The following is a 14336-nucleotide window of genomic DNA, read 5'->3' on the forward strand; positions in this document are numbered from 1 at the left end:
AAATTAGAACACTCCCTGACACCATGCACAAAAATAAACTCAAAATGGATTAAAGACCTAAGTGTAAGGCCAGACACTATCAAACTCTTAGAGGAAAACATAGGCAGAACACTCTATGACATACATCACAGCAAGATTCTTTTTGACCCAGCTCCCAGAGAAATGGAAATAAGAACACAAATAAACAAATGGGACCTAATGAAACTTAAAAGCTTTTGCACAGCAAAGGAAACCATAAACAAGACCAAAAGACAACCCTTAGAATGGGAGAAAATATTTGCAAATGAAGCAACTGACAAAGGATTAATCTCCAAGATTTACAAGCAGCTCATGCAGCTCAATAACAAAAAAACGAACAACCCAATCCAAAAATGGGCAGAAGACCTAAATAGACATTTCTCCAAAGAAGATATACAGATGGCCTACAGGCACATGAAAGAATGCTCAACATCATTAATCATTAGAGAAATGCAAATCAAAACTACAATGAGATATCATCTCACACCGGTCAGAATGGCCATCATCAAAAAATCTAGAAACAATAAATGCTGGAGAGGGTGTGGAGGAAAGGGAACACTCTTGCACTGTTGGTGGGAATGTAAATTGATACAGCCACTATGGAGAACAGTATGGAGGTTCCTTAAAAAACTACAAATAGAACTACCATACGACCCAGCAATCCCACTACTGGGCATATACCCTGAGAAAACCATAGGTCAAAAAGTGTCATGTACCACAATGTTCATTGCAGCTCTATTTACAATAGCCAGGACATGGAAGCAACCTAAATGTCCATCGACAGATGAATGGATAAAGAAGATGTGGCACATATATACAATGGAATATTACTCAGCCGTAAAAAGAAATGAAATGGAGGTATTTGTAATGAGGTGGATGGAGTTAGAGTCTGTCATACAGAGTGAAGTAAGTCAGAAAGAGAAAAACAAATACAGTATGCTAACACATATATACGGAATCTAAGGAAAAAAAAAAAAAAAAGGCCATGAAGAACCTAGTGGCAAGACGGGAATAAAGACACAGACCTACTAGAGAATGGACTTGAGGATAGGGGGAGGGGGTGGGGTGAGATGTGACAGGGTAAGAGAGTGTCATGGACATATATACACTACCAAATGTAAAATAGATAGCTAGTGGGAAGCAGCCGCATAGCACAGGGAGATCAGCTCGGTGCTTTGTGACCACCTAGAGGGGTGGGATGGGGAGGGTGGGAGGGAGGGAGATGCAAGAGGGAAGAGAAATGGGAACATATTGTATATGTATAACTGATTCACTTTGTTATAAAGCAGAAGCTAACACACTATTGTAAGGCAATTATACTTCAATAAAGATGTTTAAAAAAAAAAAAAAAAAAAAAAAAAAAAAGCTGCTCGACATCACTAATCATTAGAGAAATGCAAATCAAAACTACAATGAGGTATCACCTCACACCAGTTAGAATGGGCATCATCAGAAAATCTACAAACAACAAATGCTGGAGAGGGTGTGGAGAAAAGGGAACCCTCTTGTACTGTTGGTGGGAATGTAAATTGATACAGCCACTATGGAGAACAATATTGAGATTCCTTAAAAAACTAAAAATAGAATTACCATATGATCCAGCAATCCCACTACTGGGGATATACCCAGAGAAAACCGTAATTCAAAAAGACACATGCACCCCAATGTTCATTACAGCACTATTTACAATAGCCAGGTCATGGAAGCAACCTAAATGCCCATCAACAGATGAATGGGTCAAGAAGTTGTGGTACATATACACAATGGAATATTACTCAGCCATAAAAAGGTACGAAATTGAGTCATTTGTTGAGACGTGGATGGATCTAGAGACTGTCATACAGAGTGAAGTAAGTCAGAAAGAGAAAAACAAATATTGTATATTAACGCATGTATGTGGAACCTAGAAAAATGGTACAGATGAACCGCTTTGCAGGGCAGAAGTTGAGACACAGATGTAGAGAACAAACTTACGGACAGCAAGGGGGGAAAACTGCAGTGGGGTGGGGATGGTGGTGTGCTGAATTGGGCGATTGGGATTGACATGTATACACTGATGTGTATAAAATTGATGACTGATTAAAAAAAAAAAAAAAAAAAGGAGACTACTTCAACCTAAATAGACATTTCTCCAAAGAAGATATACAGATTGCCAACAGACACATGAAAGAATGCTCAACATCATTAATCATTAGAGAAATGCAAATCAAAACTACAATGAGATTATCATCTCACACCGGTCAGAATGGCCATCATCAAAAAATCTACAAACAGTAAATGCTGGAGTGGGTGTGGAGAAGAGGGAACCCTCTTGCAGTGTTGGTGGGAATGTAAATTGATACAGCTACTATGGAGAACAGTATGGAGGTTCCTTAAAAAACTAAAAGTAGAAATACCATACAACCCAGCAATCCCACTACTGGGAATATACCCTGAGAAAACCATAATTCACAAAGAGTCATGGGGCTTCCCTGGTGGCGCAGTGGTTGAGAATCTGCCTGCCAATGCAGGGGACACGGGTTCGAGCCCTGGTCTGGGAAGATCCCACATGCCGCGGAGCAACTAGGCCCGTGAGCCACAACTACTGAGCCTGCGCGTCTGGAGCTTGTGCTCCGCAACAAGAGAGGCCGCAATAGTGAGAGGCCCACACATTGCGATGAAGAGTGGCCCCCGCTTGCCGCAACTAGAGAAAGCCCTCGCACAGAAACGAAGACCCAACACAGTCAAAAATAAAAATATAAATAAATAAATGTAAATTAAAAAAAAAAAAAAAAAAGAGTCATGTACCAAAATGTTCATTGCAGCTCTATTTACAATAGCCAGGACATGGAAGCAACCTAAGTGTCCATCAACAGATGAATGGATAAAGAAGACGTGACACATATATGCAATGGAATATTACTCAGCCATAGAAAGAAACGAAATTGAGTCATTTGTAGTGAGGTGGATGGACCTAGAGTCTGTCATACAGAGTGAAGTAAGTCAGAAAGAGAAAAACAAATACCGTATGTTAACACATATATATGGAATCTAAAAAAAAAGAAAATGGTCAGAAGAACCTAGGGGCAAGACGGGAATAAAGATGCAGACCTACTAGAGAATGAATTTGAGGATATGGGGAGGGGGAAGGGTAAGCTGGGACAAAGTGAGAGAGTAGCATAGACATATATACGCTACCAAACGTAAAATAGATAGCTAGTGGGAAGCAGCCGCATAGTACAGGGAGATCAGCTCGGTGCTTTGTGACCACCTAGAGAGGTGGGATAGGGAGGGTGGGAGGGAGGGAGATGCAAGAGGGAAGAGATATGGGAACATATGTATAACTGATTCACTTTGTTATAAAGCAGAAACTGACACACCATTGTAAAGCAATTATACTCTAATAAAGATGTTAAAAAATAAAAATAAAAAAAATAAAATTTAAAAAAAGAAGAGACTACTTCACCTAAGAGATAAACTTAAAGGAGAAAGCCACTTAAAAGGGTACTGGGATCCCAACAAAACGAATCTTAGTGGGGTGAAATCAGATGCCCACGACTAAGTACTGGTTGAAGTCCTAAGTGGTCACTCGGGAAAAAGGACAACCTTTGAGTATTGTAGTTGGAGATTCCAGGCAGAGGAATCTAAAGAGCCTTCTTTAAATATCAAAGTCCCGAGAATGCCAGTTGCAGAGTGTCACAGTAGTGGCCATGTAAACCTGAGTCTTCTTCTCCAGTTCTTTTAATACTGGTCCAGCCCTGGAAGATCAGACACTGCAGCAAGCAGACTGCATGAGGAAGCAGTAGAGGGAGATAGGAAAACAAAGGAGAATCCAAATACTGCAAGCCTCTCAGCCTGAAACAGTTTCAACAGTGAGGATAAGCTTCAAATAAGGTAAGACTATGGAGTTGTGAGATTATGCATGGTCTGGAGGTTCTGAATACTTAAGTGACACTTCTTGTGCCCAAAGGTGACCAGAGAATGTTTTTGTTTTTTCAAGAATGTTTGGACAAGCTATGAGGCCCACCCTAGAAAACATTAAAAAGGTGGAGAAGAAATAGTCCATTGAATAGACTTGAAGGTAAGCAGTACGAAAAAATAAAGCTTTCTATTCACCCTATAAAGTTGTTTCCATTCAGTAAAAGATTACATTTGGTAACTAAAATTAATTTATGTTGACATAGATTGAAAAAGGTTAGGAAGTACACGGTTAGATCACATGTGAATTTAAACCATAGCCCTGTTTACAACTGCAAAGTTTGATGTCAATCAAACCTTCAAACTGCTGAGCAAACTTCACCTGTTCCATGGAGAAGTCATCCTGATCCGACTATAAGGACTGATAGAAATGGTGCATAGAAAACTCTAGGCACATACTAAGTAAGCCCTTAACAAATGATGGCTCTTCTTATCATGCCCTTCTTTGCCATTACAGTTGAGAGAGACCACCTCACATTTGATCATAAGGTATTTCCCATTGGGTGAGTGTCTTTTTTTTCTCCAACTAATATCAAAGTTCATCAGAATACTGGTTAGAACTTTGTATCTAGAATTTTTCAATAATAATTGATGACTGATCAATAAGTAGAGACAAGAAGAGTTAGGACATCACAATTGGAACAATAGGAATGCTTTGGGGTAGGCAAGGGAAAACCAATAAGCAACACTGAAACGGCACCCTTTGTTAGTCAACTTTTCACTTTTTCTAATCTCAAATTTATTATCAATCGAATGTCTCTTTATTTTATGACCTGGAGTCTCCTACCATTAAACATCAGGCCTTTAAAGATTATTTTATTTTGTGGTATCAGACTTTTGGAATAAGACTATCTATCTTCTTTGGAATGGCACTCAAGCTCAATGAGAGCCATATGACTTAACTGAATAATAACACTTCTGCATGTGTAAAGTTGCCTCTAAGCAGTATAAGAATATTCTGCACAAAGCAAGGAAAATAGTTGGTGAAGAAGTAAGACAGAAGCGAAGGGTATTTTCTCTTTGGATTTAAATGTAATTCTACAGGTAGACTTTTGAATTCAACATTTTAGAAAAGGTCTCTTGTTTTTCAATTACTTAATTTAGTCATGTAATCTCTGTATTAAAGATGTTTGAAACTGGATGTTTTATGTTTTTTTCATGCATTTTTCATACCTGTATTTTGTGATCATGTACAATATTATGCAGGAGAAAAAGAATATTTTCTTTTCTAATATATATACACAGAATTCACTGTTGAAACATTGTTAAAAATGGTTATAGAACAAATGTACATGCTCTTTGGATATATTTACCTTCGTAATCTAGTCACTAAGTGCCTACTATAAGCACCATGAAGGTAGGATTTGGGTCTGTTTTAACATTATTTTATAAAAACTTAATTTTCTTCCATTATTCCATAAGTCATGGCCCTCTACCATGCAAACTATTCATTACAAATGAAGCATTAACCCCAAAGATAGACAGTAAACTAAAATGAACTGTTTTCTTGATGAGAGAAGACATCATCCTTTTCTCATCTAATAACTTTTCCAAATTCTGGACAAAATATAAGGAGAAGCAAAAATGAGTTTTCATTATTGTATATAAATCTGAATGACTAGCCAAAACTTTTTAAAAAAGTAATAAAAGAACTGGAAATTTTAGCCCCAAGTCTTCCTTTGAATGTTGATATTGCTGACTTAAAAGTAGTGTAGGATAGATGATTAAATATTTAATCATGATCATGATTAAATATTTAATCATGATCATGATTAAATACTGATGATTTAAAAGCAATTTAGGAAGAGTTACATGAAATTATTTTTGAACTATAACAATTTCAAATTAATAGTTATGTAAAAGATAAGTTGCATTTTAAGTTTTATCACAGAAAATCTCAGGCAATCAATTAAGGATATAATCTTTTTTAGAAATTTAAAATTAAAGCTTCGAGAACTAGATAAACGAGAAAATGCCAATCTATTATTTTGATTTTTAAAATAACTCAATTATATGGTAAAAGGATATGACAAAGGTGTTCTCCAAAGTGTGTGTGTGTGTGGGGGGGGAATAGTTCTTAGAATATATGAGTTGTTTTGTACTAATGTCAACTTTATTTTGAACATATAAAACTTATTCTTTTTCGTATCACAAAAACTGAAGTAAATATGTTCCATCCCTCAAAATGACTATTTGTGTTTTAGGGATAAAGGGAATTTTGCACCCTAATTTATGGCTTCTTATTTCTCTACAATAACCCCATTCAGGGAAATGAAGGGCACATTTGTTTTACTGATTCCATCTAAGCACATTATAAAAGGCAAGATGACTGCAGAAAATCTATACTTAAACTACTGGAATGTAACAGGACTGAGAAACCCCTTATAGAACACACAGAGGTCAGATCTGACACTCCAGCTTGACCTCATCGGGGTCTGGAATAAGAGCATTTAGTGATTTTTAAGACATTAATAGAGCAGGGTTATGGGAAAGCTACTCTATATTTGACATTTCATTTTTTTGTGTGCATGTAAGTGAATTGAATGTATGACTGTTCCAAAAGAAATACAAATAAGTTAACTTTACCCAATTATAGAATAGATGCAATTAAAAAATGCAAACCCCAGTGATAAATTAGAGAACTGCAAACTCAAACATGGAAAACAAAATGGTGCAGCAAGATAGAAATGGTGAATAAGATGACTAAACCGTATTGCCATTACTTCTTTGCACATGTATTTTTAAAGCAAGGAAATTAGGAAATTTAATCAGTGCGACATAATTTGGATCATTTTATGGTCAGTAATATGAGAATTTTTTTTTATCTGTTCCAAGCTACATTTGTTTATTTTCTTTTCTAATATATATACACAGAATTCACTGTTGAAACGTTGTTAAAAAAGGTTATAGAACAAATGTACATGCTCTTTGGATATATTTACCTTCGTAATCTAGTCACTAAGTGCCTACTATAAGCACCATGAAGGTAGGATTTGGGTCTGTTTTAACATTATTTTATAAAAACTTAATTTTCTTCCATTATTCCATAAGTTATGGCCCTCTACCATGCAAACTATTCATTACAAATGAAGCATTAACCCCAAAGATAGATAGTAAACTAAAATGAACTGTTTTCTTGATGAGAGAAGACATCATCCTTTTCTCATCTAATAACTTTTCCAAATTCTGGACAAAATATAAGGAGAAGCAAAAATGCGTTTTCATTATTGTATATAAATCTGAATATGACTAGCCAAAAAAATTTTTAAAAAGTAATAAAAGAACTGGAAAATTTAGCCCCAAGTCTTCCTTTGAATGTTGATATTGTTGACTTAAAAGCAGTGTAGGATAGATGATTAAATATTTAATCATGATAATGATTAAATACTGATGATTTTAAAGCAATTTAGGAAGAGTTACATGAAATTATTTTGAACTATAACAATTTCAAATTAATACACTTACGTAAAAGAGCACTACCTTTATTAGCATCATTGAGATTCTCAGATTAAGGACTTTCATTTCTGCCAGTGATGGACTTAAAAAAAAAAAAAATCAGACCCACCCTCTAAACTGAACTAGAAAAGCTGAGTAAAAATACAAAAAGGATCTTTTTGATGGCATACTGAGAGGACAAGATCCTGAAGAGAAGGTGCAGAGAAGTCTGCCCATGTTCAACTCTGTTTTTCCCCTTGACTCATTTGCCAATTTGGAAGCTGTTCCAGAGGCTGAGAAGTCACTCAGAAAGTGGCAACTAAGAAGCAGGGAAGCCAAGAAGAGCTTTTCAGGAGTCCCATGGCTCTGTGAAAATAAAAATTGGACTTCAGGGGCAACTAGGGAAGAAAAGCCTTTGAAAACACCTCAGGATCTTAGTTGGGACAGAAAAAGGGCCACCCTAGGAGTAAGAATGAACCTGAAATAGATTAGACCTAACAGACTGAAAACCATATAGGCTAAGGTGTTCGGCTCTTACCCTAGTTTCCTAACAGAAGGAAAAGTTAAATCCTTTATGGAAGTAAAAAACATTCAGAGCTTAATATTTTTCATAAACAAAGACAGGATTCCATTAAGAATTTCTGGGCATACCAGGAAACAGGAATAAGAAAAAGGCAACAGAAACAAGATCCACAGATGACCTAAATATTGGAGTTATTAGGCACAGACTTCAGAATTTCACTAGAGAACTAGAATCTATAAAGAAGAATCAAACACAAATTCTAGAGGTGAAAAATACAATTCAACAAACTGAAAATTTAATGAAAAATTATATTCATACTAAAATAAATAAAAATTAAAAACTTATTTGTAATAAAAGACATGAAATACTTAAGAATAAATTTATATGCTTGTATGCTTAAAATTACAAAGGCAATTAAAGACCAAAATAAATAAAGAGATGAAGAGATATGCCATGATCATAGACTGGAAAATTCAATATTCTTAAAATGTCAATTCCTCCCGAACTGATCAATAGATTCAACAGAATTCCAACCAAAATCCCAGCAGGCTTTTTTAGAAATTGAAACGCCAATTCTAAAATTTATATTAAAATGCAAAAAACTTAGAATGGCCAAAACGGTATTGAGAAAAAAAAAAAGTTGGATAAGTTAGCATATGGATATACATATACTTATCAATGGAACTGAACAGATTCAGAAAATCAGCTGATTTTCGAACAAGGTGCAAAGGTAATCCAGTGGAGGAAAGGAGAATCTTTTCAACAAATGCTGCTGGAATAACTGAATTCTTATTTTGAAAAATAACAGTATCAACTCCTATTGTTATACCATACAGAAAAATTAACCTTCAATGGATCATAAGCCTAAATATAATATACTGTGAATATTAAAAAGATAGCAAGAGGAGTTTATTTACAGCTTTATGCTAGGGAACTTTTAACATTTGGACAATATGTACAAATTCCTAGAAAAATACAATGTACAAAAACTTTTCTTCAAAAGACATTATTAAGAAAATGAAAGGCCACAAACTGGGAGAAAAATATTCACAACACACATTTTGACGAAAAAACACGTATACAGGGGAAGGGGAAATGGAGAGGTATTATTCAAAGGGTACCAAGTTGGCTAGACAAAAATCACTAAGTCTTAGAGATCTACTGTACAGCATAGTCCCTACAGTTAACAATGCTCATTGTATAAAAATTTGCTAAGAGGGTAGAGCTTATGTTAAGTGTTTTTATCGCAAAATAATAATAAATAATGAAGGCAGGAGGAAACTTTTGGAGGTGATGGATATGTTTATGACATATGTTGTGGTGACAGTTTTGTGGGTGTATACTTAACTCCAAACTCATCAAGTTGTATACATAAATATGTACAGCTTTTGTCTGTCAATCATACCTCAATAAAGAAAAAACGGTGTGTACCTGGTATGTAAATAACTCCTACAACTCAATTACAAGGAAACAAACTCAATTTTAAAAATGGGCAAAAGTTTTGAACATACTTCACAAAAATGAAATATCACTATATACCCAACTCAAATGGCTAAAACTAAAGACAGACAATACCAACTGTTGCCATCTGACAGAAAGACCCATCATCCTTTTAAACTAGAGGAAAGCCAATTAAAGACGCAGATGCAAGTAGACTAGACAGTGAGAAGATGAGAGAATTCTTGGCTAAGCTCACAATTCTTTTTCCAATAAAGGATGAGGCAAAGTCATTGGTTGAGGAGGAAATTGGTGATTCCAAGAGGGAAGACAAAGAATGCAATACCTGGTTTAAAGAGAGAAAAATGACTACAGAAAAGAGTAGGATGACTGGACGGTGGGAGAGGCCATTTGGGTGAGAGCACGTTAGTCCACCCAGTTGTTAAGCTGCTGGGTGTAAGCACAGAAAAGATAAATGCATGAGTTCATTTATGATCCGGGTTTTGCCAGGCAAGTAGTAGAACTCAGGGACAAAGAGTTGAGGGGATTTGCAAGGAAGTGACTTTAATATCACTATTTGTGAATATATACAAATAGAAATAATTAAGTAAATAAATAATTCTTCACACTGTGACACACTATTCTAGTGTAAGTTACTAGTATAATGGTGGCAAAACTAAGCACTCCCTCAATTTAAGGTTGGTCATATATGAGGTACATGGAAGACAGGAACGTACAGAAAGTTAAAATAAGCAGCTAAATGCAATATATCCAAAACTGAGCCATCTAATGATGAACTTATTCCTTATTCTACACATTCAGTTTGACGTCTAAAATCTATACTTCCTCACCGTCTTCCTAATCAGCCTTTCCGCATCTATTACAGCTTTAGCTCTGACCTTTTCTTTCATGTGTTTCCTAGTATCTTCCATCACTTCCCACGCCCCCACCTTGCCTCCTGCTCACACTATTTGTGATCAGTCTTCAATGATCCTTCGATATTGCCCACTTAAAAAAATTTTTTTGTTTTTTCACATAAACATAATACAGTGGCACTCCTCAACCGGCAGTAGCTTTCTTTACAACACCTACTACCAAAACCATCAAAAAGTTTTATCCAAAAACCGTAAAATGCCCTTATTTGGCTACGCCAGACAATCTAACTTTCTTGTATTCCCCAGTCCCCCTCTGTTTCTCTCAGTATAACTGCTCAAAAATCTCTATTCCTCTCGCTCTGGCTTGCACAAGTACTTAGTTTTTATGTAGGCCGCAGACTAGACAAAACTCTGACATACAAAGATAAAAGTCTTTACCAAGGCTGAAGAAATTTCTTGGGAGAACTGAGTACCTTGCAGCTGACACTTTTAGAATTAGTCTAAAATTAAAACTGGGTGGGTACAGTTTCACACAGATTTTATTTTTCCAACCTACTTGGTGGTTTCCATGCTGCATCTAAAAACAAAACAAAGCCAGTGCACTCTCACGAGTTTACTACGGTCCGCCTATTAAAAGTGGTTTGCCTCTATCTTGTAAAAATGAAAAAGGGGCAGAATTTTCCCTTCAAAAGCTTTGCACAAGCGGCCTTCCTTTAGTTAAAATTTGAGAAAGGCCAAGATCACACCATAAAACACAGAACATGAAATGTTTCTGAAAAAAACCGAAAAATAAAGCTAATTAACTCCTGAAATTCTTAAGAGAAGCGCTGCTAAAAAGCCAAAAGACAGGCTTCTTTACATAATTAAAAAGCGTCTTTAGGTGCCACACGAGCAGTGTATTTGCCTTCCTTCCCTTTTCCTAGTGACACCCCTACCGCCTCAGGACTGATGCTTAAAGACATAGTGGATGGACCGCGCCGGTTCAGGAAGAGATTTAGACGGGAAGACTGGGGCCATCCCAGCACGGGAACCGCGCCCAGCAGGCATCTGGATCGCTTAGTACTCAAGAGGGAAAATACAGCTTGAGTTTTTACCTCATATACCATTAATTTTCCACAAAGATTTCCAGAAACCTGATTCACAGCCAGAAACCCAAACCCTGTGGGCGGGAAGATGAAAAAAAAAAACACACACAAAAAAAAAAACCACAAAAAAACCCCTACTACGCCACCACTATCGCCTTGCAGGGCCAGCAAACGTGCAGAGACAGACGTACGCGCCAGCGGCGCCTACGTCCTCACAATGCGCAAGCGCACGGCGAGGCCCCTCCCCTCCGCCGCCGCGGCGAGGCGCGCGCACCAGAAACCAACCCCCACTGGCGCCGCCCGGGGCTTCCGCCCCGAGACCCGAAGGTCGCCGTTCGGTTCCGGTTCTAGCCCCGCCCTCAGGCGGGAACCCTCTAGAAGTCTTAATATCCGGGACCAGAGGCTGGCGCCAGCGCGCATTTCCGGCGACGGACGCGAAGGAAAGGATCCGGTGACGCCTCTTCCCGTCTCACTTGCCGCCCAGGCTCCGGCTCTCGGTGCGGCAGCGCCATCTGGTGCCGAGTCTCTCGCTGCCCGCAGAGGGGGCGCGCGCCTTTCTTTCGGAACCTTCCAGAGAAAACGGGGCCCGGGTTTTCGTCTCTCCCGCCCTCGGGAAGGAGAGCCCGAGTCTCCGCCCTGCCGAGTTCCCGCTTTGGAGGTACTTTGCAGGACTTTGAAGCGGAAGCTGCTTGTATATGTTCGCTATAAATAGCCAAGATGGAGAGGAAACTGAGTTCTTTCTCTAGTTTTAAGTCCAGAAAAACAAAACAAAACGTTTTTTTTGTTTGTTTTCTCATGCCATGTTCCTGAGGTCCTCTCAGTCGTCCCCTCAGCCATGAATTCCTTAATCTGTCGAGACATAGGTCCACCATTTCTCTCTTGGATGGGAAGATGGCGCAGGCTCTGTGGCTTAGATTGGTCTCTGCTCTAAGAGCTTTTGTTTCCTTTCGCTTAGTAAAGCAGTGTTGTAAAAAACATGCAGCGTATGTGTTTGGAGCCAGTGACGGAGCGGGGAATTTAGTGGATAGTTTGCTATAAAAACAGGTTAAGATTTAGGAAAGGTAGCCTCAGGGACACTCAGGATGAATATAGATTTGGTTGCGTGGCGTATTTCTATTAGACTAACCAGAGAAGAAACATCATTTCTCCCACGTCAGCAAAGTCAACGTAAATTCTCCCTGGATGATGAATTTTTGCTGGAAAGTCTCGATTTTCCTGGAAGGTTGAAGCCCTGATAATATTAGGTAGCTAGCATTGGATTGTTCTTAACTGCCTTATTGGGATGATGCTTTGAGTATCAGAGTACTAGTGAAAGTTAATGAAGTAAGTTTCCTTTAGCCTTCAGCGACTACTGACTTGACTGCTCCACGGGGCGTTTCTCCTACAGCTGTGGTTCTCAAACGTGAGCACGCCTCAGACGTCCCTGGAAAACTTAGTAAAACAGATTGGGCTTAACCCGAAGTTTTTAATTTGGAAGGTCAGGGGGTAGAGGTGTATAATTATAGCTATGGTAAGCTCTCTGCTGATGCTTAAGTTGTTGGTACTAGGATCACAGGTGCAATAATTTAGAGTTCAGGATTGCTTTGTCAATAATGCTCTTGCGGTTGGTTACTAATGATAGGGAAGCTGGAGAAATCCATTGTTGAGAAGTAATAAACCGAGGATTAAAACCAGGTAGTTCTACATAAATGAATATTCGCACATTAAAGCGACTACTACACATAAACGTGTTCTGTATATTATCATGTGATAGAGGGTGCTGTGACACCAGGTATACTAAATATTTCAATTATTTTGCTGTAATTTCTGTCCTTCACATTAGCTGTTAAAAGGCAGTAAAAGGGAAATGACTAGATTTAAGGACAGAATTGTTATAACCTAACATTCTCATTTTGCTTTTTGGTAGACACCAGGTTTTTCCAAAGTCCTTTTCCGTCTCCCCAAATTCCTTTGTTTCTCCAAATCCTGTACCAACCGCACTCCACCTATATCGTGCCGTTTACAAATGTACAGTGTTTTCATTTGAAAAAACAGTCATCTCATCTGTAAAAATGGCTTACTTAATCTTTTCTGCAGACCTTTTCTCTTAGGTTAATTCTGTCAAGTCCTGACTATGGCACTGCATTTATTGACAGTGAAAAAAGTGCACTGCACACTAGAAGTTTTATCCTTGCACCTAATTGAAATACAGATGTTTTGGGATAGGTTTGTATGTTCATAACTGAAATTATTCCTAAAACTGGTAAAAAAAGTTTAGAATGTTTGCTTTGATGTAACTCACCTTATTATAAAAAAATAAGTGATATACCCTCGATTTGTAAATTAATATATCTAAAGATCAATGAAGACAACTGAAATGCTGCTTTTGCAATAATTCAGTAAAGTTTCTGTGAGTGAAAAGCAATTTTGATAATGTCATTGAAGTGAGTAAAGGAATGAATTCATTGTGAACTTTGAGGAATGAATTCATATTCTCTAAAATTTAAGTAATTCATCACAAAATTACATCAGATCAATGAGATGGTACCTTATACGATTTTATAAAATTAGATATTAATCAATTTCTGTATATTTTAGGTTCATCCACTAGATCGTTCATTTCTAGCTCTGTGTCAGACACTGGGTTCCCTAAATCAGTTGTGTTCTAAAGCAGATTCATGGGCTTTGAGAGTCCTCCTTAAGGAAGAACGCAAAGCTCATTGTTTGCACTTACATACGAATGAGCCCAATTTCGTAGACCAATTATTGCTAACAACTAAAGCTTTCTTAGAAGTAACCTACTGAATGAGTTATTCAGCCTTACTAGATTTGATATTCATAGACTAAAATTATTGCATTACCACAAATAACTGAGGATTCTAATTCAGTACTCTATTGAGCTTTGTGGTTCCACCAACTCCTGGCAAACTCTTGCTGTATATGAACACATGCAGGCGATTGGAATTCCCATAATGCTCAAAGTTACTTTCCTGCCGGTGTATCATCAGTGTTATATTTGAGATGTTA

General features: G+C 37.5%; 1 protein-coding gene across 4 annotated transcripts in view; it reads left to right on the plus strand.

The window, feature by feature from the left end:
* Positions 1-11610: 11610 nt before the first annotated feature.
* Positions 11611-14336, plus strand: part of RFC3 (replication factor C subunit 3) — a 775950-nt gene continuing 773224 nt past the window's right edge. For all 4 annotated transcript variants that reach the window (XM_059902817.1, XM_059902818.1, XM_059902819.1 and 1 more), the window contains exon 1: positions 11611-11988. The gene's annotated coding sequence lies outside the window, so the exon portion shown is untranslated. The remainder of the gene's footprint in view (positions 11989-14336) is intronic.

The sequence above is a fragment of the Balaenoptera ricei genome, chromosome 18, assembly GCF_028023285.1.
Source record: "Balaenoptera ricei isolate mBalRic1 chromosome 18, mBalRic1.hap2, whole genome shotgun sequence".
NCBI lineage: Eukaryota > Metazoa > Chordata > Mammalia > Artiodactyla > Balaenopteridae > Balaenoptera > Balaenoptera ricei.